The sequence below is a fragment of the Schistocerca americana genome, chromosome 2 (genome assembly GCF_021461395.2).
Source record: "Schistocerca americana isolate TAMUIC-IGC-003095 chromosome 2, iqSchAmer2.1, whole genome shotgun sequence".
Taxonomy (NCBI): Eukaryota; Metazoa; Arthropoda; class Insecta; order Orthoptera; family Acrididae; genus Schistocerca; species Schistocerca americana.
In genome coordinates, this window is record NC_060120.1 from 975,323,459 (window position 1) to 975,349,014 (window position 25,556).

A 25,556-nucleotide genomic window follows, 5' to 3' on the forward strand; every position below is an offset into this window, starting at 1 on the left:
ATTACATTTGTCTATGTTAAGGGTCAGTTGCCACTCCCTGCATCAAGTGCCTATCCGCTGCAGATCTTCCTGCATTTCGCTGCAATTTTCTAATGCTGCAACTTCTCTGTATACTACAGCATCATCCGCGAAAAGCCACATGGAACTTCCGACACTATCTACTATGTCATTTATATATATTGTGAAAAGCAATGGTCCCATAACACTCCCCTGTGGCACGCCACAGGTTACTTTAACGTCCGTATACGTCTCTCCACCGAGAACAACATGCTGTGTTCTGTTTGCTTATAAACACTCTGCCGGTACTCGTGCAATCATTTCTTGCCCATTAAGTAATATCTCTTCGGCGGGATGAAATTTCTCCTCCAAAAAGTAAACCACAATCCTCTATCTCTCCAAAGGCTCCTGGGAAATGAAATACAATAGTCAGAAGCACTGGCACATTCAGCTATATACTATGTTCAGGAATTGCTAAGACTTCCAGAGGGGAGTGAGTAGGTAATATTTTGAACTGTAACCCATGTTCGGAAACGTTCCATTTCCTTGCTACAACCATTTGAAAACATATTGGTAACGTAACCTCTTTTACAAGTAACTGATTAGATGTGACCCAGTACATGGAACACGTATTACGTTAGAGTATAATGACTTTTCTGGAAACTAGAAATCTACTCTGTAGGAATCAGCATGGGTTTCGAAAAAGACGATCGTGTGAAACCCAGCTCGCGCTATTCGTCCATGAGACTCATAGGGCCATATACATGGGTTCACAGGTAGATGCCGTGTTCCTTACTTCCGCAAGGCGTTGGATACAGTTCCCCACAGTCGTTTAATGAGCAAAGTAAGAGCATATGGACTATCAGACCAATTGTGTGATTGGATTGAAAAGTTCCTAGATAACAGAACGCAGCATGTCATTCTCAATAGATAGAAGTTTTCCGAAGTAAGAGTGATTTCAGGTGTGCCGCAGGGGAGTGTAGTAGGACCGTTGCTATTCACAATATACATAAATGACCTTTTGGATGACATCGGAAGTTCACTGAGGCTTTTTGCGGATGATAATGTGGTATATCGAGAAGTTTTAACAATGGCAAATTGTACCGAAATGCAGGAGGATCTGCAGCGAATTGACGCATGGTGCAGGGAATGGCAATTGAATCTCAATGTAGACAAGTGTAATGTGCTGCGAATACATAGAAAGAAAGATCCATATAATTTAGCTACAAAATAGCAGGTCAGCAACTGGAAGCAGTTAATACCATAAATTATCTGGGAGTACGCATTAGGAGCGATTTAAAATGGAATGATCATATCAAGTTGATCGTCGGTAAAGCAGATGCCAGACTGAGATTCATTGGAAGAATCCTAAGGAAATGCCGTCCGAAAACAAAGGAAACAGGTTACAGCACGCTTGTTCGCCCACTGCTTGAATACTGCTCAGCAGTGTGGGATCCGTGCCAGATAGGGTTGATAGATAAGATCCAACGGAGAGCAGCGCGCTTCGTTACAGGATCATTTAGTAATCGCGAAAGCGTTACGGAGATGGTAGATAAACTCCAGTGGAAGTCTCTGCAGGAGAGAGGCTCAGTAGCTCGGTACGGGCTTTTGTTGAAGTTTCGAGAACATACCTTCACCGAGGAGTCAAGCAGTATATTGCTCCCTCCTACGTATATCTCGCGAAGAGACCATGAGGATAAAATCAGAGAGATTAGAGCCCACACAGAGGCATACCGACAATCCTTCTTTCCACGAACAATACGAGACTGGAATAGAGGGGAGATGTAGTCAAGGTACCCTCCGCCACATACTGTCAGGTGGCTTGCGGAGTATGGATGTAGATGTAGATGTAGATCACTTCTTTTACGGTTCTGGTCATTAATACCTAAATAAACTGATCGTGTTGTCGTTAACGAGTTCTCTTCAACGTGGTGCAGTACGGCTTCTTCCAATTCGGGTGTCCGGCGTCTCCTTGGAGCACCACGCTCACGGTGAAGCTAACCTTTCACGAAGCCGTTGCGTAATTGTTGTGAACAGAGTATGCGATGGAGGCGGACGTTGTGGAGAACGATGTTGATAAAGGCGACCAGCAGATCTTCCATTACCATGAGCTTCGCCATTCAGAAGGGTCATGTCGGTGTTTTCTGCAAACGTGTACTCAGCCATGTTGCTCTAACACTCACTCACACGTGAACGAGACTCGAACCAGGTCAGAAAAGTAGGACAGACGTCAAATGACATCAGCCAATCCGACGTAAGCACTCCTAACGATGACTACCGTGTTGCATGGCCACAGAGCAAACTTTTTTTCAAACGGCTGTAGCATGGAAACGGCACGTTTCCGGACAAGAATTCCAGTTCAACATATTATGTACTCACTTCCCTCTACACGTTCTAGAAGTTTCTAACGGGAATTTCCGAATACCCTGTAACTGTCATTCCTACGGCTGTGATCACGTTTGGTTCACCTGCTATGTGTGTAGGCTGTTTAGAGTAGAAGTAACGAAGCAAAAAAAAAAATAAAAAAATAAAATAAAATAAAATAAATAATAATAATAAAATAAAATAAAATAAAAAAAACAGGTATCCATTTAAATCCACACCAACACCATGGCTGTCAGCAGTACTCGCTAATGCTGCTCCTCCTAATCTCCGACGACAAGCTGTAACGTACGACTGAATAAAACTCAAAAGATCAACAAAGTTCAAATGGCTCTGAACACTATGGGACTTAACATCTGAGGTCATCACTCCCCTAGAACTTAGAACTACTTAAATCTAACGACATAAGACACATCCATGCCCGAAGTAGGATTCTAACTTGCGACCGTAGCGGTCGCCCGATTCAGGACTGAAGCGCCTAGAACCGGTCGGCCTCACCGGCCGGCGGATCAACAGACTTGCAATTATTGAAACAGTGAACAACTTGCGACGCACCCGATTAAAATCTAGAGAAACCAATCTGTGTAAAGACTGGCCATCTCGTCCCAGAAAGCTGTAATCTAAGAGATGGGTGGAGAAATTAGTGGACGTCCTTTCACAGTCATAAGAAGTTAGACCATCCAAGCCCCTGGAGCGAACCAACCAAGAAAAATGTGGAGTCCTCTCAATCTTATTAGAACTGGCCACGCAGTGACCAAAGCAACGCTACACAAATAGGGAATTACCGATGATGCCCAGTGCGTCTGCACAACATCAGAACAAACACCGAAGCAAATTTTTCCACGACTTCACGAAAAGAATATTCATAGGCACCTGGGAAGACTTTATAGACTCAAACCCTGCAGCAGTTAACTGCCTGAAGTTTTTGGATATTCAACTATGATTGAAAATGTTTCTCTCATCTTCTTACTACTGTCAGTTCTCCAGCTTCCATTATTACCTATACATAGATCTATCTGCTTGTACTGATTCGTATCATATATCTCATCTTGTATCAGCTTCAATGTTTGTACTGGTAGAATATAATTCTGTAAGCCACACGCTAAATAAATAAACCAATTTACCGTTTGTAAATTTCACTCCAGATAAGATCTGTGCGATTTATTACAATAAGCCCGTCCGAACCTGCTGTCGCTAACACACGACCGTGCAGCGACTCACGACTCGCAAGTAGACGGTTCGAATCCTTTGCGTGCTCTCTTTTGCTTAGCCCAGCTGCCTACCGCATAAATTTTATATTGTATAGCTCGTCCCCTGTACAGCTAACTTCTCATCAACTGCTCGTGAGAATGTATCGCGCATGTCTATACACAGCTTAGGTGATGTCAGCTCTGGATTATTCTTTTCGAAGGTCAGGAATTCTGGTCTAAGAATCCGGCATGATGAGACCGCAGATAACACCATTGGCGGTCGTTAAATCGACATCTGATGGCCTTAATGTCCATCCAAAGGAAGAAAGGTTCTCGTGTTCTCTTTCCATCGCCGACGCTCTCATAACCACGTACTCCTTAGTGCTGCCGTTAGTACGTCAAAAAACCTAATAAGCAGCGATCGAGGTTTAAATTCCAACAAGGCTCGGAGTAAGGCAGTAATGTATTAAAATCTCGCCGGTCGCCAAGTCCAGCAGCTGGGAAACGCTGAGAGAATCTGCATTTCACAGAATGTCAGTGCAAGTTCTAAAAACAAAATACTATCAAACCGCGTGGTGTAAATAGCAGCGCAAAGCTCATAGTAGTGTAGTCTGGTTGGGGTCCATGCACTGAATACACTTAAGAACACTACTCACACCTTGTGAAGAAGACGATGCTGTCGGCTGTCGAAATGTTTGGAGTGAAATGGAAAGAATATCTAGGCGAAATTTCCGGAAGTGTATCATAAAGAGATGACACTGAGAAAAACTGGCAGATCACTTGGTGGATATTGATACGTACAGATCTTCATTTAAAAAGTCCTTGACGCCTCTAACAAAATGTTTGTGAAATCTTATTTGACGTAGCTGCTAAGGTCTTCAGTCCCTAAGCTTACACACTACTTAATCTAAATTATCCTAAGGACAAATAGACACACCCATGCCCGAGGGAGGACTCGAACCTCCGTCGGGACCAGCCGCACAGTCCATGACTGCAGCGCCCAAGACCGCTCGGCTAATCCCGCGCGGCGCGCATCTAACAAATTTACTTTCAAGACATTTATCACGCTGCAAAACAATACGAATCTCACTGACATATTATCGTCGTCCAGTGTATACGAAACTTATACAACTGCCTGTGCTAGACAATAAACAACGTACGTGCTTATACTGACCTCAGCTCGACTTTTGCGCTAGTTAATGCTTCTTCAACACTGGCCACATTTAATCATCTTCAGGTAGTTCATACTTCTACATTTCTGGTCACACTCAGTTGTACTGAGTTCTATCATTATTCACTGGCGTAACAAAATTTTACCTGTAATATCATGGCAAAGTTATTAAGCAAGTCTAGATCGTTTCGAGTTTTCCCAAATTTCACCGTTTATTGAAAAATATAATATTAATGAAACATTAGTTTGGCTCTCAGACTAGCATATTCTAATCTCTGTATACCGGTCGGTGTATGAGCACACATTTTACCACCCGCTCCCATCCATCAGCTAATAATGGGCGTCCCTAACTACCTATAGACCGTGAGAATAAAAACCGATGACATAGAATAATCCATGTTAAAAAAAATTTAAAAAACCGGTACCTATAATAAAGTGAATGAAATCCAAAATAGTTAGGGTATACTGAAATGACGCAGGTTGCCATGTCCATCGACCGTTGCTGTCGAGTTTTATTGTACAGAGAAATCATACCAGCAAATCTTATACTGTTAGGCATGGTGCTATAGTGGTAAAGCGCGTGCCTAGAACCCGGGAGGTTGCGATATCGAATTCCGGTTCGTACCACGGCAATTTTAATCTCTCACTGACGTGAAGAGTCGTCAGGTACGACACGTGATTCGGATGCTACGTTAAACTTTTGGTCCCTTTTCCCAGTTGGACAACTAGGGTAGATTGCGGGCAAACAAATCGGCAAAGCGGCGTGCATTTGAAAGACTTGCACCGTCCATTGAACCACACGAAATTATTTTTATTATTATGTAGAGATGGTCAAACTCGTTCGTCCTTGGGAAATAGTTCACTGGTGATCTATCTTTTTTGGGAACTGTTTATTTTTACTCGATCACCGTTCATTTGTGCGTGGTATATGGTTCTTATGAAAAATTAGTAGCACCTGTGAATGAAGACGGAAGGCGCCAAGAGGGGGCACTTGCCTACCCCCTGGAGTACAGAGCTTTTATTCATTACAGAATTCTCACACATTTGTAGAAGTAATTTTCGTGATTGTGCAAAACCTCTCGTTTAGCCAACCGTAGCGTTACGTGGCTGGTTGCAGTGAAATAATGTAAGGTGGCGCATGAGAAACCGGCCCCGAGTACAGACTGCTCGCCAATTACGCACGGTTTTTTGCCCACTATGAGCAGAATAGATAAACATGTAATAACTAGGCAGTAAAGAAATAACAAATAAGCTAATACAAATAACAACTTCGAAACAATAGATGACCATTGGTGGATGACAATGAGAAGTCTAGTACTCGGGGCCGATTTTTCATGCGCACCCTGTACCTCTGAAATAATACTGTAGGAGTTATCAAATTCTCTTTACAGAATGTGTCACCAGACACTCGATTATGAAGCGCAGGCTTCATTAGGTTGCACGTCAGTCCGCCTTCCATAACAACAAACACGCTGTTTTTTGGATCAAAAGGCGGCCGGGGTGGCCGAGCGGTTCTAGGCGCTACAGTCTGGAAGCGCGCGACCGCTATGGTCGCAGGTTCGAATCCTGCCTCGGGCATGGATGTGTGTGATGTCCTTAGCTTAGTTACGTTTAGGTAGTTCTAAGTTCTAGGGGACTGATGACCACAGAGGTTAAGTCCCATAATGCTCAGAGCCATTTTTTGGATCAAAAGAACAAAGAAAATGGCCACTAATATGTGCCATGTCGACATCCTTTGCATGCATAATAACAAAAAAAAGTTGCCTTTTTGTACGTCTTATGCTGTTTATCCAAATAGTGATGTGCCCTTTTGTTACCTGAAAAGAAGTATGTATTACATACCACGTAATTTACGTAATTATGAAATACATTTTAATTACCGGTCGTGGGCACGGAATAGAATACGAAAAGAACCAGAGATTCAGACTTCAAGAAAGGTTTGAAACAGATCTAGAATGGGCGTGCGCTGCGATCGAAACGAATAACAACTCGATACTGAACTAACTAGGATCAATCGGCAGTGGAATTACGACGAGTGGCCACTCGGAGAACGAGTCCGGCTGAGGGAGACCGAGACCAAGACAGACGGGAACGGGACCGAGACTGGAACGAGACCGGCCGACGTGCCACTGCGGGAACGAGACCGATCGTTTCCCGTTCCCAGGAACTAGAAGTAGAAAGCCGCGACCGAAGTGAACTATGAAAGACCGTCCCTTAGAATTCGTTCCTCGCTCATTCCGTTCGTCTTGGTGAACAGTTCTTTTGGACCCGTTAGATCGCGATCATCTCTGTTGTAATCCTGAACTTTCCTTGCTCTGAATGATCCTTTGAAGGGATTGTATTTTTTAATAACATGTGGCTGCTTGTAACAATTGACTGAATGACACACTTTGCAGCATATTTCTCCATGCTATGTCACTTTATAAACTCTATTTTCGACTCTCACCTGGTATTACGTCCTTACTTTACGTGTACACGTAGTGTACTTTTGAAACTGTGTATCTCGGCTATTCGACATTTTGATATCTGGAATATAACTCAATAATTACAGCCATTTACTATGCATAGCCGTGTTGGAATCAGCGTTTCGGGTTTGGTACTCAGAAACATTGTTTTTGTAGTGTTTCTCGATAACGGATAAATGTTTTTGAAAAAGGCAAGATGTCATTTCTAGATAAGTACCTGAAGATATACCAGTAAGATTTGAGCAGTGTTTTGTGTTTATTATCTAGATTTCGCCTCGCACAGAATTTTTCGTGCGTAGCTTAAGTGTACAGGTAGGTTAACTTTAAACAGCTGTCTCTCGATAAGGGATAAGGGCATCAGGAAAAATTTCAAGGTTGTGCGTGATCGGAATCTTCGGTGAGAAAATACTATACAAATTTGAGTCATCTGCTATGCTTAGCCGCCTTGGAATCCGCCGCTCGGTTTTGCTACCCAACAACCAAATTTTTCAAGTTTTGACAGGAACCACTGACGAACTAAATAGCGCCTCAGTAAGCCCCTTAAGGTGAACTATAGACTGCACATAATGCAAAAAGAAACAACCTATTTGCTCCATTTGCATAAACTGGAGGAAGTGTGTTTGACCCTGTACTGCAGAATAGTTACTGTTGGGCATACAAGTGGTCCATATGATCTGCCCCAGCACTTGACACTGCCTTTCTGTGACCTATAGCTCCAGAGGTATAAGAATTCCTTTTTTATTCGTGGCTGACGGATGTGTACCGATTACGTGTTATAACTGTGAAAAATGTTATGCACCAGTAGACAGGTAGTCTCGAAATATGTACTTCTATATTTTCAGGCTTTCCCGACGGATCTGTTGCAGATACCCTTCTCGGGCAGCTGTCGCGTCTCACTGCAGTGACAGCAGCAACTACCACCATCTGAAGATGTTGATCAGTTTAATCGATGAAATAATGTGGGATTTACACAATAGAATCTGGCTGCAAACCCGAGAAGTGTATTTGCACGTAGTTCTACATTAATAAAATTACAGTATTTCTCATCACTGTTTGAGCTATATAAACCTTTCATATTCCGGATCACAGTTCGCGAGCGCTCAGGTGGCATCAATTTTACTGACACCAATTTATTCACTCCACTTTGAGGTGGGAACTTCAGATAGGTGGCAATAAATGCATCCCTCCCTTTAAATTCTATGAACCTTCACAGCAACTTTCTGCTTCCTCTTTGACATAAGATGTGATATTTATAACTCATCTCCTGGGAGCAAATGGTCCGTAAAGATTATTGTGATGTTCCAAAATTGCAACAACAAAAAATGTTGTCTGTGAACACCGAACTTTCCGCATATTGTGTCTCATAACTTTCACAATCTGAGAGGCGCGCAATTTCCGATAAGCGAAATGGCATCCAAAGCTCGCAGAATTTCCGATGCTGCAGCTTTCTGAGCGCACAGTTTATCGGCTGTTTGCCTGTTATTAAGAAGAGCGGTTGCACCTAGCAAAGGAGACGCTAGAACCACAAAACCTTGTGACGTGCGATGAGACGAAATTATTTTGAGTCGTTGCCGACTGCGTAGTGCGGTAGCCGAAACACGTCCTTCACTGAGTTAGTGTTACACACATTTTGCATGCTGTTTGGAATAGCTGTCTAAGTTAACGTTGTGATTGACCTATATGGGAACCACGCCTGCTCGTCATCAATGATTTCGTCCAAATTTACGACATATACAAAGCTTGGTCAGAAATGAAAGTGCCATTAGAGTGAGTTCCAAATGGTCAATCGGTCAGGAAATATAGTATTTATGCTGTGGATGGGGTGACACATGAAACATTTACTGCAGCGTATCCTCCAACGAAAGTTTGGCGCAGCGGTAAGAATAAGGAACAGTAATCTGGGTGTCTTGGGTCGAATCTCTATGCAGAAAGGTTTTTTATTTGCTTTATTTTCAATGTCTACTTTATTTATTCTGCAAACAAACAGAAATATTGCTAAAAATATTGCATTTATTAGTATGTTCATAAAACGCATGAAAATAAATGACCAACGGAAATTTGGGATTGCAATTCAATATTCAGGAACGGATTGCAAGGAGCACACGAGAACTTCGTATGTAAAATTAGATACATTTATTATACTACAGTTGATGATTTACACAAGTTGTGCGATGTTTATCGAAAAAACCGGCATCTTGCACCGGGGATCTATTTGTGACGTGCATTTGCCGAGAGGTGCTCTAAACTCAAGCTGATACTAAGAGAATACGAAGTTCAGTAATCTTTAACTACAATCCCTTCTTGGGAGTACTTTCAGAGTCCTCGTGGACGCTGTAGGTACAGTCGCTTCTTGGAAACTCACTGCAGTCTCAAACTTTCCTTAGACTTTACTTTGTCCCCGTTTTATGAAGATATTAATTCAGTTTATTTGCACTGTAAATAGTAGGTAACTTAAAAATTGAAAATAGAAATACAAAAGAGTGTCTTCCACATTGACTCGACCCCAGCAAACTCGGATTACGGTTTTTTACTCTTTCCACTGCGCCACCCAATATCTGGAAACCAGGATAACATAAATGTCTCAAGTCTTTCCAAACCCATGCCGACAATACTGTTTTTCTGTAAATACTTCATCTGAAGCTCCCACTTCTGTGACTTTGATTTATGGCCGAGCCCTGCGTAGGCCACAAAATTGAATGAAATCGGTGATAACGAGTAGGGACGGTTATTTGTTAGGTGAGTTATACAGTACAAACGACCCCTAACTTTCCTTGTTGCACTATCAGGAAGACTAGCTGACAACGCGATAGAGTTCTCCTTGGCAGCCCCATACGAAGACAGAAAGGCAGAAAGGAAGAACTCTTGTTAAGAAGTCTGTTTTCAAAGCTAAGACAAAAGAGGGCAAATAAATAACTCGTTGATCCACCTTTAGTCCTTATGAAAGCAGTTATTCGGCTTTGCATTGATTGACAGAGTTGTCGGATGACCTCCTGATGGGTATCGAACTAAATTCTGTACAACTGGCGCGCCAGACCGTCAAATTCACGTGCTAGTTGGAGGCCCTGCCCACATTAGTCCAGTCAAATTGCAGATATAGCTTGCAAAAGGTGGGGTAGAAGATTTTATTTTTTTAACTCGTTCATATTGTTGGAAAGGTTACAAAACCAAGTTTTGCCAACAAAATTTCTCTTGGGAAAACTTTCTGCAGTCAAAAAACTTCGAAAATTTCGAACTTTTTTCAGTTTTTTCAAAATATCTCAGTTTCATTTGCTCCTATCGCTTTAACGTCTGTTTTCTTTTTTAAAGCGCACAAAATTCTCTACTAATTTGATTCTTACCATTTTTTTCTACTCCCAGTATCTAAGGCGCTACAGCGCGTCAAAAAATACCAATTATTCAAATCGCGAGCAGAGTGACAAATTACCTAATTTTTGAACACTATTTTTTTTCAGTTTCTGTTTGTGTAGTATACATCATGCTATATGTTGGAATTTACCACTTCACTTTCAGGTATTCAATTTCTCTGTATGCAATATGAGGTGTGCTGGGCACCCAAGTATTGTGATTCTTACATCACTACCTGAAGTTCACTATGGGCCACCTCAGCCCTGGTATTTATAAAACTATAAATATAAAAATACATCATTAAGACACACACAAACAAACAAAATAAATTGTCTCAGGAAACTGAACTATTATTAGTGCAATAGGCAACCTAATTAGGTTGGTAATTATTCTTGTGTATAAAGGCCACACAGTCGACATTAAAAATAAGTAGCTTTATTACAATTAAAATGCATTGTCAGTTAACAGTTCTGGGTGTGTAATACTTGTAATATCGCCTACTTGCGAGCCGAGAGCCGCTGCACGGTCGTGTGTTAGTGACAGCAGGTTCGGACGCGCTTATTGTAATAAATCACATTGATCTTATCTTGAGACCGGTATGAGCATCACTTCCAACGTTTTGATGGGCCAGGTTCCTCAGTGTCACCAGAAATACCTTGAGTTGCGGATTCAGGGTCTGTACATAGAGTTGATCCCAGATTGACCGCTTCATTAAACAGCGAGTCAGCCTCAGCAAGTTCGTTGATTTCGTCAGCGGTTTCCTCAACATCCTACATAACTTCACTGTCTTCATATAAAAATTTTGGCACGTTTTCACAGTGGACCCCAATACATTTCTTGCAAATTGAAGAACATTTCAAACCCGCTTTTTCTGCAGGAGCACGCTCCGCCACAGTTCAGCTTGCATGAGCATGAAACAATGTGAAGAAGTGCTTCAGGTGCTGGATCTTGGCTGATTATAACGGGTATTGGACCGTGGTCACTATTATTCCAGCCCCATTTCTCAGGAGGTTTCCAGTTTCCCATCCAACTTTGGACTTGTTGGTAAGTCCGCAACGAATGATGTTGTGCAGCATCTTGTGTAGGTGGCAACCGTGCAAGATTCAGTTTGCTTTTTGTGGCAGACTTGGCGAATAGCTGGTACCGCAAATGGTCTAGTGTGTGGGAACTGCTGACACCTCCACTATACAATGCGATAGTAACCTGTTCTCTGCTGTTATTATTTCTTCACTGGTAGCATGTGGTTTATTGAACGTGCAAAGTGCTGAGGTTAGGTGTTCATTTTTCGCAACAATATTGCAGCACTTAATTTTTCCTTGACCAAAAAAAGCGGATGTTGCATCACATCCGCTAAAGGCGTGAGTGAACAGAATATATTCACTGTCAAACTTGTAAGATGCAGTGGAAAACCACTTGTCTTCTGCATTTCCTCTTCCTGGCTTTAAGAAAAATAAGTTTTCAATGCCTTGCCCCAAACCGGTCATGAGCAAAAGCAGATCAACATCATCTCCTACAATGACAACACTTCCAAAATCTTTGGTTCTTGAAATGGCAGATGTTACAATCATAACGTCAGCATCTTCTTGTGCCTGGCTTTGAAGCTGTTTCAGCCATCACCACATCGTCACCATATTTCTGGAAAAGGCGACCCTTGACAGTTCGAATATCAGGACGAGATGATGTGGGTATTTGCTCTAACAGATCGTCCATAGAAAACTGACGTTCTTCCTTATTGGTTTCCAGGTACGCAAATATAGCCTCCATGCCTTCATCTACTTGTGCTGCAGGTCGGTAACCTCGATTCTGTCCAGTAGCTGAAACACGGTGAAAGAACGTTCTGTAGCAAAATCTGTGGTATCACCCATCTGCGGCAACCAAATCATTTACATTTTGAATCCGCTCTATCACTTGTTGACCAAATTCATCACCACGTCGTTTAGCCTGTTCTAATACTGTCGACTGCACTTCCAATTTCATTACTTTGTAAACAAAATTTGGTTTGGCATATGGCAATCTTAACTGCTTAGTTAAAAAGTCATCAGAATTCTCTTTTGCAAATAAGAAGAATTTCTCTTTGAAATTGAACTGACCTTTTTCCTGCGACCGACGTAACACTCCTGTTGGTTCGTGAGGATATAGAAGGCTAGCTGCTATCATTCTCTCATTAATGTACTTCTTGTAGCATGCTTCACGCAACATCACTTCACTGAGAGTTTTCAAAAAACGGGTGTGGGCAGACTCCTTGCGTTTAGCACTACAACCGATAAGTGTGCTCAGTCCTTTCTTTTTTACAAATGGTTCAAATGGCTCTGAGCACTATGGGACTTAACATCTATGGTCATCAGTCCCCTAGAACTTAGAACTACTTAAACCTAACTAACCTAAGGAAATCACACACATTCATGCCCGAGGCAGGATTCGAACCTGCGACCGTAGCGGTCACGCGGTTCCAGACTGAAGCGCCTAGAACCGCACGGCCACATCGGCCGGCTTCTTTTTCACATTGCGTCCACCACTCACCACAGTCTTTTCGCAAATGAAACACAAATTCGTGTCAGACATACTCATTTTCAGCACCACAACATACACAGAATCGAAGCGACTCCAAACTGTAGGACCCTTATTGTTGTGTGCTAATAGCTGTCAGCGCGCTGTGAGCAATCACCAGAGATAATCGCCTTCCGCCCGCCAAAGAATAAATACGCTTTTGTCCGCTAAAGAACAATTCCTACATACTTTTTCTTATGACTGATCATTAACGTCAATCAACTGTAGAAAATGTACGGCACCTGCATGCAATCGTATTACATATTGTAACATAAATAAACTTCACGCAATCCGACGTGAATGTGTTCGTAGTTACTGAATATGATGCTGTTTGTCCTGGCCCTGCAGCAGAGTGAGATGGTAAATTCCAATGAATGACATGACGAGTAATATGTTTATACTACACAAATAGAAACTGAAATAACAGTGTTCAAAAATTAGGTAATTTGCCACTTTGCTCGAAATTTGAAAAATTTGTATTTTTTGACGCGCTGTAGCGCCTTAGATACTGGGAGTAGAAAAAAATGGTAAGAATCAAATTTGTAGAGAATTTTGTGCTCCTTAAAAAATAAAACAGACGTTAAAGCGATAGGAGCAAATGAAACTGAGATATTTTGAAAAAACTGAAAAAAGTCCGAAATTTTCGAAGTTTTTTGGTTGCAGGAAGTTTTCCCAAGAGAAAATTTGTTGGCAATACTTGGTTTTGTAACCTTTCCAACAATATGAACGAGTTAAAAAAATAAAATCTTCTACGCCACCTTTTGCAAGGAACAGGCTCTTTTTCTGACAATTTTACCGGACTAACAATGCTCCGAAGGTTTTGGCAAGCACGAATACCAACAACAAAAACTGTAGCCAAGTGCAGGCGCGCATTATCTTTCTGAAATTAAGACGAGGATAACTTGCCATGAGGGGCGACAAAACGAGTCATAGAATATCGTTGACGTACCACTGTATTCTAAGGGTGCTGCGGATGATAAACAAAGCGGTCCTGATCTGAGACGAAATGGCACTCCAAATCATCGAGCCGTAGGGCCAGCGACAATCAGAATGGTATCCCACCGCTGACCAGGCGTCTCCAGACACATCCTCAGCCTGGAATCTCACTGACTGGAGTACCACTGTCTTCAGTGATGAGTCACGCTTCGAAATGAGCCCCGAGTACTAGCGGCGACTTGCCTGAAGACGCCCTAGTCAATTGTGGGATACCAACCGGATTGCCGCCCACCATACGGCCCGATAGATAGGACTGATGGTCTGGGGTACCGTTTCCTTTCGTAGCAGGACCACTTTGGTGGCCATCCGCGGTATACTTAGAGCACAGTGGTACGTCGATGGTTTTCGGGGCCATTTTTCGTTGCCCTTCATGGGGTTACATTATGGCAAGATAATGCAAGCCCACAGAGGCCAAGAGTTTGCTTGTCTTCGTGCTTGCCAAAACCTACTTTGGCCAACAAGATTGCCGGATCTCTCCCCAGTTGAGAACGCTGGTAACATCATGAGCAGGGCACTGCAGTCAGCTCACGATTTTAACGATCTAACGCACCAGCTGGACATAATGTGGCACATTATCCGTCAGGAGGACATCCAGCAATTCCACCAGTCAACGCCAAGCTGAAAACTGCTTGCAAAGGGCCTGTAGGACCGACGTATTATTGACTTGGTCGGTTTGTGAAGACTTTTCTCTTGAATAAATCGTTCAAATTTTTCTGAAATAGTAATCATTTGTTTGTTGGTGATGTACATCACAGCAACAGTTTTCTGTCTCATTTTGATGATTCCTTCATGATGGTTTTTGTATTTACTTTAACCGCTTTCTTCCTGTGGTTCAAGATTTCGTATTTGGTTTTCATTTTTGGAAATTGTCTTCCAACTCTTACTGCAAACGTCTTGGTAAGTTTTATGGGAGTTATCTTCCATCAACTAAGCCTGCTTAGGGGCGATCAAAAAGTTTCTGTTCGAGGGTCGTACAGTCCATAACCGACATGCCGATGAGGTAATCACCGTGGCATTGAGGCAATCGTCCCACCGACGCACCAGGCTGGAGATATCCGCAAGGCAAAACATCGCGTCCTGTTGTATGAAGACATCAGTAACTGCCTGTTGTACATTTCTGTCCAGTGAGAATCGTCGAGCCTGCAAGGCCTTTTTTAAGGGACCGAAGGCTTCATTATCGCACGGGGAGATATCAGGACTACAGGGCGGGTACTCGAGTGACTCCCACTTCAGTTCGCGGAACTTTTGTTGCGCTCCTAGATCGACCGGCGTTTTGTGTCGAATCGAAACCAGCATGGAGCTTGGGCGACCATTCCACAATGGTTATTTCGACAGACATGTTGCTCATTATATGTTCTCCTTTCTCCTACGTATGTCCTTCAGGGGCCAAGAAAAGAATAACAGGACATTAGTCCTGTTTTGACGCATTAACATTGTGGGTTGCATAAAACTACATCGGTAGGGACAGCTTTCAAACGGTTCAAATGGCTCCGAGCACCATGGGACTTAACATCCGAGGTCATCAGTGCCCTCATCAGTTCCCTAGAACTTAGAACTACTTAAACCTAACTAACCTAAGGACATCACACACATCCATGCCCGAGGCAGGATTCGAACCTGCGACCGTAGTGGTCGCACGGTTCCAGGCTAAAGCGCCTAGAACCGCTCGGCCATACCGGCCGGCACGGTACGGACAGCTACATCACCCTGAACACACGCATGGACTCGCAATAGTTGCATATACGCTGCAGCAACGAACTCAACCAAAAACTTCTTTGATTGCCCCTTATGTACCAACTGGACCACGTGGTCAGAACATCTGTATTATGGTAACCTGCTTTACTGAAAATTCTATGTTACAATTATTATTAATTAATTAAAACATCGATATAGACACATCAATAACTTTTGGAATACTTTCATCTGTATATCTATATACTCCGCATGCCATTGTACGGTGCGTGGCGGGGAGTACTCTGCACCACTACTAGTTTTTTCCTTTCCTATTCCACTCGCAAATAGAGTGAGGAAAAAATGACTGTTTATATGCGGCCATACGAGCACTAATTTCTTATCTTCGCGGTCCTTATACGCAGTGTATGTTGGCGGCAGTAGAATCGTTTGCAGTCAGCTTCAAATGCCGATTACCTAAATTTTCCTGTTAGTGTTCCTCGAAAAAACGTCGCCTTGCGTCCAGGGATTCGCATTTGTGTTCGCGTAGCATTTCCGTAATACTTGCGTGCTGTTCGAACCTACTGGTAACTAATCAAGCAGCTCGCTTCTGAATTACTTCGATGTCTCTCTTTAATCCGACCTGGGAAGAATCCCAAACACTCCAGCAGTACGCAAGACTAGGTCGCATTAGCGTCTTATATGCCGTCTCCTTTAGAGATGAACAACACTTATCTAAAATTCTCCCAATAAACCAAAATCTACCGTTGGTCTTCCCTTACCACATCCCCCATATTCCCATTTCGTTTCTTATCGGTTTGCAACGTTACTCTCAAATATTTAAATGATGTGGCTGAGGAAGGCAGAACAATACCAATACTGTATCCAAACACACGCATTTGTTTTCCTACTCATCGACATTAACTTCCGTTTTTCTACATTTAGAGCTAGCTGCCATTCATTACACCAACCAGAAATCAAGTCTAAGTCATTTTGTATTCTCCTACAGTCATTCAACTTCGACACCTTCCCATACACCATAGCATCATCAGTGAACAACCGTAGGTTGCTGCCCACCCCGTCCGCCAGATCATTTACGTAGACTGAAAATAGTGGCGTTCCTGCCACACTTCCGTCGGGATCTCCTGACGATACCCTTGTCTCTGACGAACACTTTTCCTGTACAAGGTCCAATTTCAATTTAAAAATCATCTGATATAACATAATCGTTTTATCAATATCACAGTCACAGTCCGAATGATTTTTACTCTGATATTTTTCTGATCGCTCTTGTTCTTTTAAGTTTTTAGCCTTTTCAACACAACCCAATTAATGTATTACAAACAAGACTTGTGTGCGAAAAGTTTCACCAGTTTCAGAGGGACTCTCAATGTTACTGATTTGGATGCACTTGAATGATTTGCATTATTGGCAATCAACTTAACTTAAATTTACATGAAACTTAATTGGATTCATGAGACACGTCGCGGTTGGACGTAGGGCCTGTTTGACGCCATGGGAGTGACGCCACAATCCACTAGAATGAAAACAGCAGTCGCAGCTGAAGAGGACACTTTGACAGTTGCGGGAAAAATCTTGTCAAGATATCGCTATCAGGCGCTTTGAGAGCTACAGATACATATGTCTACAAGATGCGCGGTTTCGTTTTTGCCTAGGGTGAATGTGGTAATAACAGCGAGATATTTCAATGCATCATACTCTTGTTACTGTTTTTGTTGTGAACAGCAACAAACACACTTAGAACTTCTGTTTCTTATTTATAATGTTAATATCACGTGAAATATACAGGGTGATCCAAAAAAACGTTTACAAACCGACATTGTACATCGCCTGTACAACAACGATCAGTAATTGCATAGGAACCGGGGGTCACCAGAGGGAATTTCTATGCAAATACGGACAAAGAGCACGGAGACCGTGGCCATTCACGCCGTAGAAGCGATGGGAGAATCATGACTAGTTACACTTAGCACGAAAGTGCTGAGATACACTTCATTTGTCGTGTGGCTAACTGCAGTGGACGAGAAGCCGTGTGATTGTATCATGCGAAGTACCCCGGTAGAAAGCTGCCGTGCAAGATATATAATCCGCCACGTAGCATCGCCGACTGTGTGAAATCGGCTCGTTCCACGTGTACAAGCCGGACGCTGGTCACTAATGAACGACAAGGACAGTTGAGGCAGAAGAAAGCGTTCTGGAATGGGTGCAGCTTACGCAGTCAACAAGTATACGGGGTGTATCCCGCGCCACAGATATCCCCCCAACCCATTGGTGCGTTGCACACTCCGCGCCAGATATGGGTGACGTCACAGCGGGGACTGCTTCGGAGCCCGGAGCAAGCGTATGCACGCCGAGCTGAGAACATTGACTGCGGTAGGCTGACCAGACGTCTCGGCTTTCACATAAGTGTCCCGGTGTCTCGAGATAATCACTCTGGACATGTAATTGTTCCTGTTTTAATCGAGAAACAAAATGCGTGCAGTAACATTTCTTACTTTATTAAAAATTATGAGAATTAAATTCCCTATAGTAGGACGTTAGAGAAATGTATTTCACACTATTTACCGTATTTACCGAATTAATAATAAAATACCTTCTTTCTAACGAGGAACTGCTATATTCAATCCACTAATTCTTCTGATACATATTACTAAGCTAAATCTTAGGATAAAATATTTACTTTGTGTTTATTGCAGATTAGTAATATTTACATTTCCCATCCCAATTCACAAATTGAAGATACACTCTTGTTTTGAGTTCTTCAAGTGTAGCATCATCACGGGCCTATTGTCAGCTTCAAAATATCACGGTACCTGGCAAGAAAAATAAGAGTAAGACGCAACTGCAGTAATGAAGTTAAGTATAAACTATAAACAAAAGTGTCCTGGTTTTTTCAGTTTGAATTTTGATCAGCTTAGAACGCGAGCACTTACCTTCAATCATCATCAGGTATCCCAGCTACTCCTTTCAGTTCTCCGTCATCTTCAGAGCTAGAATCACAGTAACGAGTTCCGCTATCACTGTCTGCACCACCTAAATCTATGATTGTTTTATCCATTTCATTGTCGATAAATATTTATTTCTGCATGTATCCCAGCTCAATTTTTTTAAAGTGTTCGCACAACGTAATCCAGTCTTCTTTACTCATGGATTTAAATTTCTCCTTACAAAAATTTTTCACAGACGTTACATTGCGGAGAACGTTCCTAGAAGCTACCCAACCTTTTACAATCGATAAGTATTTCCTATTGGTTTTCATTCTGGATGGTAAGGAGGAAGGCGTAAAGCACCGTGACCAGCAGTTTCAAGGATTTTATAGGCGAAATACTCGACGTTCGTTGCCTTGGTTCTTCGAACGAGCTAATAGAGAACGGGCTTCAACACGTCAATCGAGAATGGGATACGTTCCTTTGTTACCCACTTTCTGATATCGTCTTGAATGAGATGTTGGAGCTTTGTTTATTTTAACATTGTGGTATGGCACATTGTCGAGAACTATTACAGAGTTATATTTTAAATTGAGAATCAGCCTTTCTGTCAACCCCTTCTCATAATTTTGTTGGTTCATTTGGTTGTGGTAATCTCCCGTCGCTTGATTTGTCTTCCACATGACAAGCGCATTAGGAATAAAGTCATTTTCGCCGCCTGCATGAGTTATGATTAGGCGTTGTCCCTTTGATACCGGTTTGCGGAGACCGTGAGCAGTATCATCACTCCATGATTGTCCGCCTCCCTAACGTAGCGGTAGCGTTACCGCAAACCACGCAGGCAGCCTGGGTTCGATTCCCGGCAGGGGAGAGGGTGTTGTGTGTCCATCATTGGCTCGCAAGTCGCTGGCGTGGCGTCACCTAAAAAGGACTTGCAATACGGCGGCCAAACAACCCCGAAGGGGGACTCCCGGCCAACAATGACATACAATCACTTCACTTCCACTCAATGGTTTCCCAGTTACATGTGACGATAAAATAAAAGTTTAATCAACGTTTTCTTCTCTACATTTTTTTTATTCGTTTCAAATACAGTATTCTTTTTGCTCTAATATTGCTTCTCTCTAACAGTATCAGCCATACTTGATTTTGTTTTTCTACCAGCGGAAACCGAATTTCTTTAGTAGCCGCCTTACACTAGTGTTGCTGCCTTGAAAGTCTACTCCTTCTTTCAACTTCTGTTTAATTTCTTCCACTGTAGGCACACGTTTTTCAAATATGGTTCAAATGGCTCTGAGCACTATGAGACTTAACTTCTGTGGTCATCAGTCCCCTAGAACTTAGAACTACTTAAACCTAACTAACCTAAAGACATCAGACACATTCATGCCCGAGGCAGGATTCGAACCTGTGACCGTAGCGGTCACGCGGTTCCAGACTGTAGCGCCTCGAACCGCAGGGCCACATCGGCCGGCGCACACGTTTTTCATCCAGATAAAAGTTGTAAACAATTCTCCTAACAACGGCCTCATCAAAACTGTCAACATCTATAATTCTTTTGCGTTTACGTTTTTTATCTGGAGTTTCAAATTTCCTTTTCCCGCAATATTCCGATAGCTAGCCTTCCCTTTTAGTTTTCTGGATAGTGATATGCGAAACGCCTGTGGCCACTTCAAATCTCAGCTGAGCTTGCTCCACCGGAATGTTCATCTCCTGAGAGGACTCAGCCCCCATAAACATTAAAACGTTATGTATAATCTCCCGTGACTGACAATTCACTTTTCTGCCTTTTAGTTTTGAATTACTAATAGACGTCATATTCAGTATGAAGTCACTGCGCACTGGTAATACAAATACAGAAAAAGAACACAAAGGTCGAACTTGTACTGTAGTCACAATGGACACACGTGGCACACTGAGGGCAGCGGAATGTGTCTGGGCAGAGCTGCGCACTTCTGTGCCGTGGCTATCTGGCTGTTTCAGATTAAAGGTCACGAAGCTCTCAGATACCTGGCGCGGACTGCACACGACGAAGAACTGCATCTGTTTCGTTTCCAATGCGACAAGCATTGCAACCGGGACATTACAACAAGCGCAAGTGATTTGTGTGGTGGTTTCTGCAGGAATTCTCTGCAGACTGAAGCTTCTCAATGAGTGTCCTCGTCACCGATGAGGCAGCTTTCCAACTCGAGGGTTTGATGAAAGTTCAGACCCTACACGCTAGAAGTACGCATGCCTCACAATGCAGTTTTACTCCTTAACCCATGGGCTGGCATCGTCGGAGACTGTTTAATTGAGCCATACATACTCCCGGCCCAACTTGATGGTCGCACTTACCTCGTATTCCCGCGAGAGGTTCCGCCGGTCTGGCTGAATGATGTTCCCATGCATATTCGTCGCCGCATTCACTTTCAGCACGACGGAGCCCCCGCGCATTTCAGCACACAAGTGAGGGCACATGTGCAGGCAACTTTCCCGGCCGCTGGATTGGCCGCGATGGGCCAGTTGCACGGCCACCACGATCGCCTGATCTGTCCCCAATCGACTGTTTCCAGTGGGGCTTTCTGAAGTGCCTGGTGTATGAAACATCTGTTACTCCTCCGGAGGACCTAGTGGACAGAACTGTTGGAGCAGCAGGATGTCCAAGAGATACACCGGTTATGTTTGAGAGGGTGAGCTGTAGCATGCAGCGTCGATGTCAGCCGTGTCTCGATGCGTCTGGACAAAACTTCGAGCATCTCCTGTAGTGGGCGTCCATTTGTTGTGACACATTAAATAATTGCAACTCCATTTAGTACCCCGGATGGCCTATGCGACCCCTGGTCCGTGTGTGATTACTGATCCTTGATGTATGCCTGATGTGCTATGTCACGTCGTTAACAATTTTTTTAATCACCTTGTATATCGCAACCATAGGCCTGCACCCGAAAACAATCAACGATCCCAAGATCCGTTCATCCACAGGAGCTGCGTATTTGGGAATGAAAATAAAAGTTCAAATATGTGTGAAATCTTATGGGACTTAACTGCTAAGGTCATCAGTCCCTAAGCTTACACACTACTTAACCTAAATTAACCTAAGGACAAACACACACACCCATGCCCGAGGGAGGACTCGAACCTCCGCCGGTATCAGCCGCACAGTCCATGACTGCAGCAATAGACCGCTCGGCTAATCCCGCGCGGCCATTTCGGAATCTGCTGATGGTTTCTCGCCTTTGGTAAACTGAACTAAAGAACGAGCTACAGATGGATTTAACAAGACTGTAAGGTGTTGTTGCAGCAAATAATCAATGTTGTTTGCAAATTAAGAAGGTAGTAAAGGAATTGGAACAAAATGTTGGAAGAGGAATAACTACTGGTACGAAGCAGACACTAATGATAGTATTCGCAGAGGATAAAGTCATTCTGGCCGCATGAAAGGACGACTTACAAAACCTGTTGAAAATAATGGAAAGCACTCTTCACACGGAATTGGCTTTAAGGATTAACGGAGACAAGAGGAGAGGTAGTAACGACTTATTTAACATAAAATCTGGGAACGGCAGACCAGCGAAAGCGACAAGGCCTTCCTCAACAAAAGAGCTCTTCTGATACCAGATCTATAAGTCACAATAAGTAGATGTGCTAGTACTTTGCTGCGTTACAATCGTGTTTCTAAGAGGGTTGTTCAGAAAGTAAGTTCCGATGGGTCGCGAAATGGAAACCACTGGGAAAATCCGGTAAAGCTCTGCACAGATGTGTTGGACAGTGTCTCTAGTATGCCCGTCGATCGTGTCGCGTCGCTCTTTTAAGTTTTGAGTGAACAGGGATAACGTAAACATGCGTAGCAAACAGCGTCTCCCGCCTGGTTAGAGATTTCGCCTGCATCATGCAGCCCACATAACACAACTGTCGAGCAGTTTCTTCTTGGTGCCAATTCTCGGCCGCACACTGCAGGGGCAATGAAGACGCTCCTGCAGTGCTTCCGATGAGAAGTGTTTGATCACCCATGATACATTCCGTAATTGGCTCCCCCTGACTCTCATCTCTGCTCACAAGAACCGCTGGCTATGAAGACAAATTTTTTCCATAGACATCGAGCTGCAGACCAGTGCAGATGACTGGTCAAAAGCACAGGCGGCTGCTTTCTATGACGAGGATATTGAAAAGCTGATACAACACTTCGAAAAACTCGAAGTTAGAGCGGCGACTATGTAGAGACGTAGGTGGAAGGTGTACCTAACTGTTCCAAATAAAACGTTTCTGGTTTTCACTGTGGCTTCCATTTCACGACCGATCAGAACTTACGTTCTGGACAACCCTCGTATTACATGAGCAATCGAAGCAAACGCGACGCTTCTTAAGAGTGATACACAGCTTTCAAAACTCATTGGCCAAAGATTTGTATGTCATGGTCCTGGGACCGACGCAAAATTCCTGTTGCATTTGTGCGAACGTTTTGTACGTCATTGATCTCGCTAGTGGTTTGCTACCGTTCATTTTCCCCTATCTCCCCCTAGTTTTTACATCTCTATGAAACTACAACACACCACACCACCTATAATCCGTTTTTAATATTCTTGTCTTCGTCCGTCTCTGCTGCTGTCCTTCTGACGCTAAGTAGTTATCCCGTTTAAATCTGGCGTCTTCTTACTACTTCTTTGTTACCGTCTTTCATATGATAAGGATTATCCACATTTCTCTAATAGCTGGGTCCAGAGCTCGACCCTTATTTAAAGACAATTTCGTTTCTCACTTGGGTCGTTACACCTTTACTGTTACTTACGTTACACGATCAGCTGATTTCGGCGCTGTACCAGACTGCATATACTACTCCTTTCGCAGTAATTTCACACCGTCATTGTGTGCCGGTGTGTAGAGCCGTGCGTCTGTCGTTTAAATGTACAAATTCTGTTGTAGACTCGAGCGAGAGCAGTGTTCCACACTCGTCGACGATTTTAAATACCATTACCGCCGTAACGCCGTGCGTTTTCACAAACACACCGAACTTTGTTCTCGCTCGAGTTTAATACTACAAATTCTACATATTTAAATGACAGACACATACTTGCATACACCCGCATCGCGTGACGACGGAATATTGTGGATTAGTTAGGAATAGTCCTTGAAAATAATATATCGCCTAAAACAGCTGGCAGGGTGATATAAATGACAGTAATAGTATAACAGATCAAGCCGAAAATGGAATTGCCTTTTAGCAGCGATCATTCATAAATTACTTCCGTCACCTAAACTTTTTCTTGTTACGGAATCCATGCAAAGATGGGAAGGGAACAGCTCAGCTTTAAGACATATCTTTTGTGTTTATTCATTTTGGTTCACGACTGTGCTGTGTTCATTGAAAACTTACTAATTCATATTCTTAATCCTCAGGTACCTAGAACTCTCATTAAATTAGATTCCATATAACACCATGGATGCGATAGAGTAAGCAGAGGAGTAGTACATTGATAAACATGTCAGATTTACGTGATTCTTTTCGTCTAGAAGTAATATTATCCAGAAGAGTCTTGTACAAATATAAAACTTTTTTTTTATATACAGGGTGTTACAAAAGAGTACGGCCAAACTTTCAGGAAACATTCCTCACACACAAATAAAGAAAAGATGTTACGTGGACATGTGTCCGGAAACGCTTAATTTCCATGTTAGAGCTCAATTTAGTTTCGACAGTATGTACTGTACTTCCTCGATTCACCGTCAGTTGGCCCATTCGAAGGAAGGTAATGTTGACTTCGGTGCTTGTGTTGACATGCGACTCATTGCCCCTACAGTACTAGCATCAAGCACATCAGTACGTAGTATCAACAGGTTAGTGTTCATCACGAACGTGGTTTTGCAGTCAGTGTAATGTTTACAAATGTGGAGTTGGCAGATGCCCATTTGATGTATGGAATAGCACGGTGCACTAGCCTTGGCGCGGTACGTTTGTATCGAGACAGATTTCCAGAACGAAGGTGTCCCGACAGGAACACGTTCGAAGCAATTGATCGGCGTCTTAGGGAGCACCGAACATTCCAGCCTATGACTCGGGACTGGGGAAGACCTAGAACGACGAGGACACCTGCAATGGACGAGGCAATTCTTCGTGCAGTTGACGATAACCCTAATGTCAGCGTCAGAGAAGTTGTTGCTGTACAAAGTAACGTTGACCACGTCACTGTATGGAGAGTGCTATGGGAGGACCAGTTGTTTCCGTACCATGTACAGCGTGTGCAGGCACAATCAGCAGCTGATTGGCCTCCACGGGTACACTTCTGCGAATGGTTCATCCAACAGTGTGTCAATCCTCATTTCAGTGCAAATTGTCTCTTTACGGATGAGGCTTTATTCCAACGTGATCAAATTGTAAGTTTTCACAATCAACATGTGTGGGCTGACGAGAATCCGCACGCAATTGTGCAATCACGTCATCAACACAGATTTTCTGTGAAAGTTTGGGCAGGCATTGTTGGTGATGTCTTGATTGGGCCCCATGTTCTTCCACCTACGCTCAATGGAGCACGTTATCACGATTTCATACGGGATACTCTACCTGTGCTGCTAGAAAATGTGCCTTTACAAGTACGACACAACATGTGGTTCATGCACGATGGAGCTCCTGCACATTTCAGTAGAAGTGTTCGTACGCTTCTCAACAACAGATTGGGTGACCGATGGATTGGTAGGGGCGGACCAATTCCATGGCCTCCACGCTCTCCTGACCTCAACCCTCTTGACTTTCATTTATGGGGGCATTTGGAAGCTCTTGTCTACGCAACCCCGGTACCAAATGTAGAGACTCTTCGTGCTCGTATTGTGGACGGCTGTGATACAATACGCCATTCTCCAGGGCTGCATC

At 43.2% G+C, this 25,556-nt stretch overlaps 1 protein-coding gene across 1 annotated transcript in view; it reads left to right on the plus strand.

The window, feature by feature from the left end:
- LOC124596347 (neutral ceramidase-like) overlaps positions 1 to 25,556 on the plus strand; it is a 250,713-nt gene that overhangs the window by 79,445 nt on the left and 145,712 nt on the right. The gene's annotated exons all lie outside the window — the stretch shown is intronic.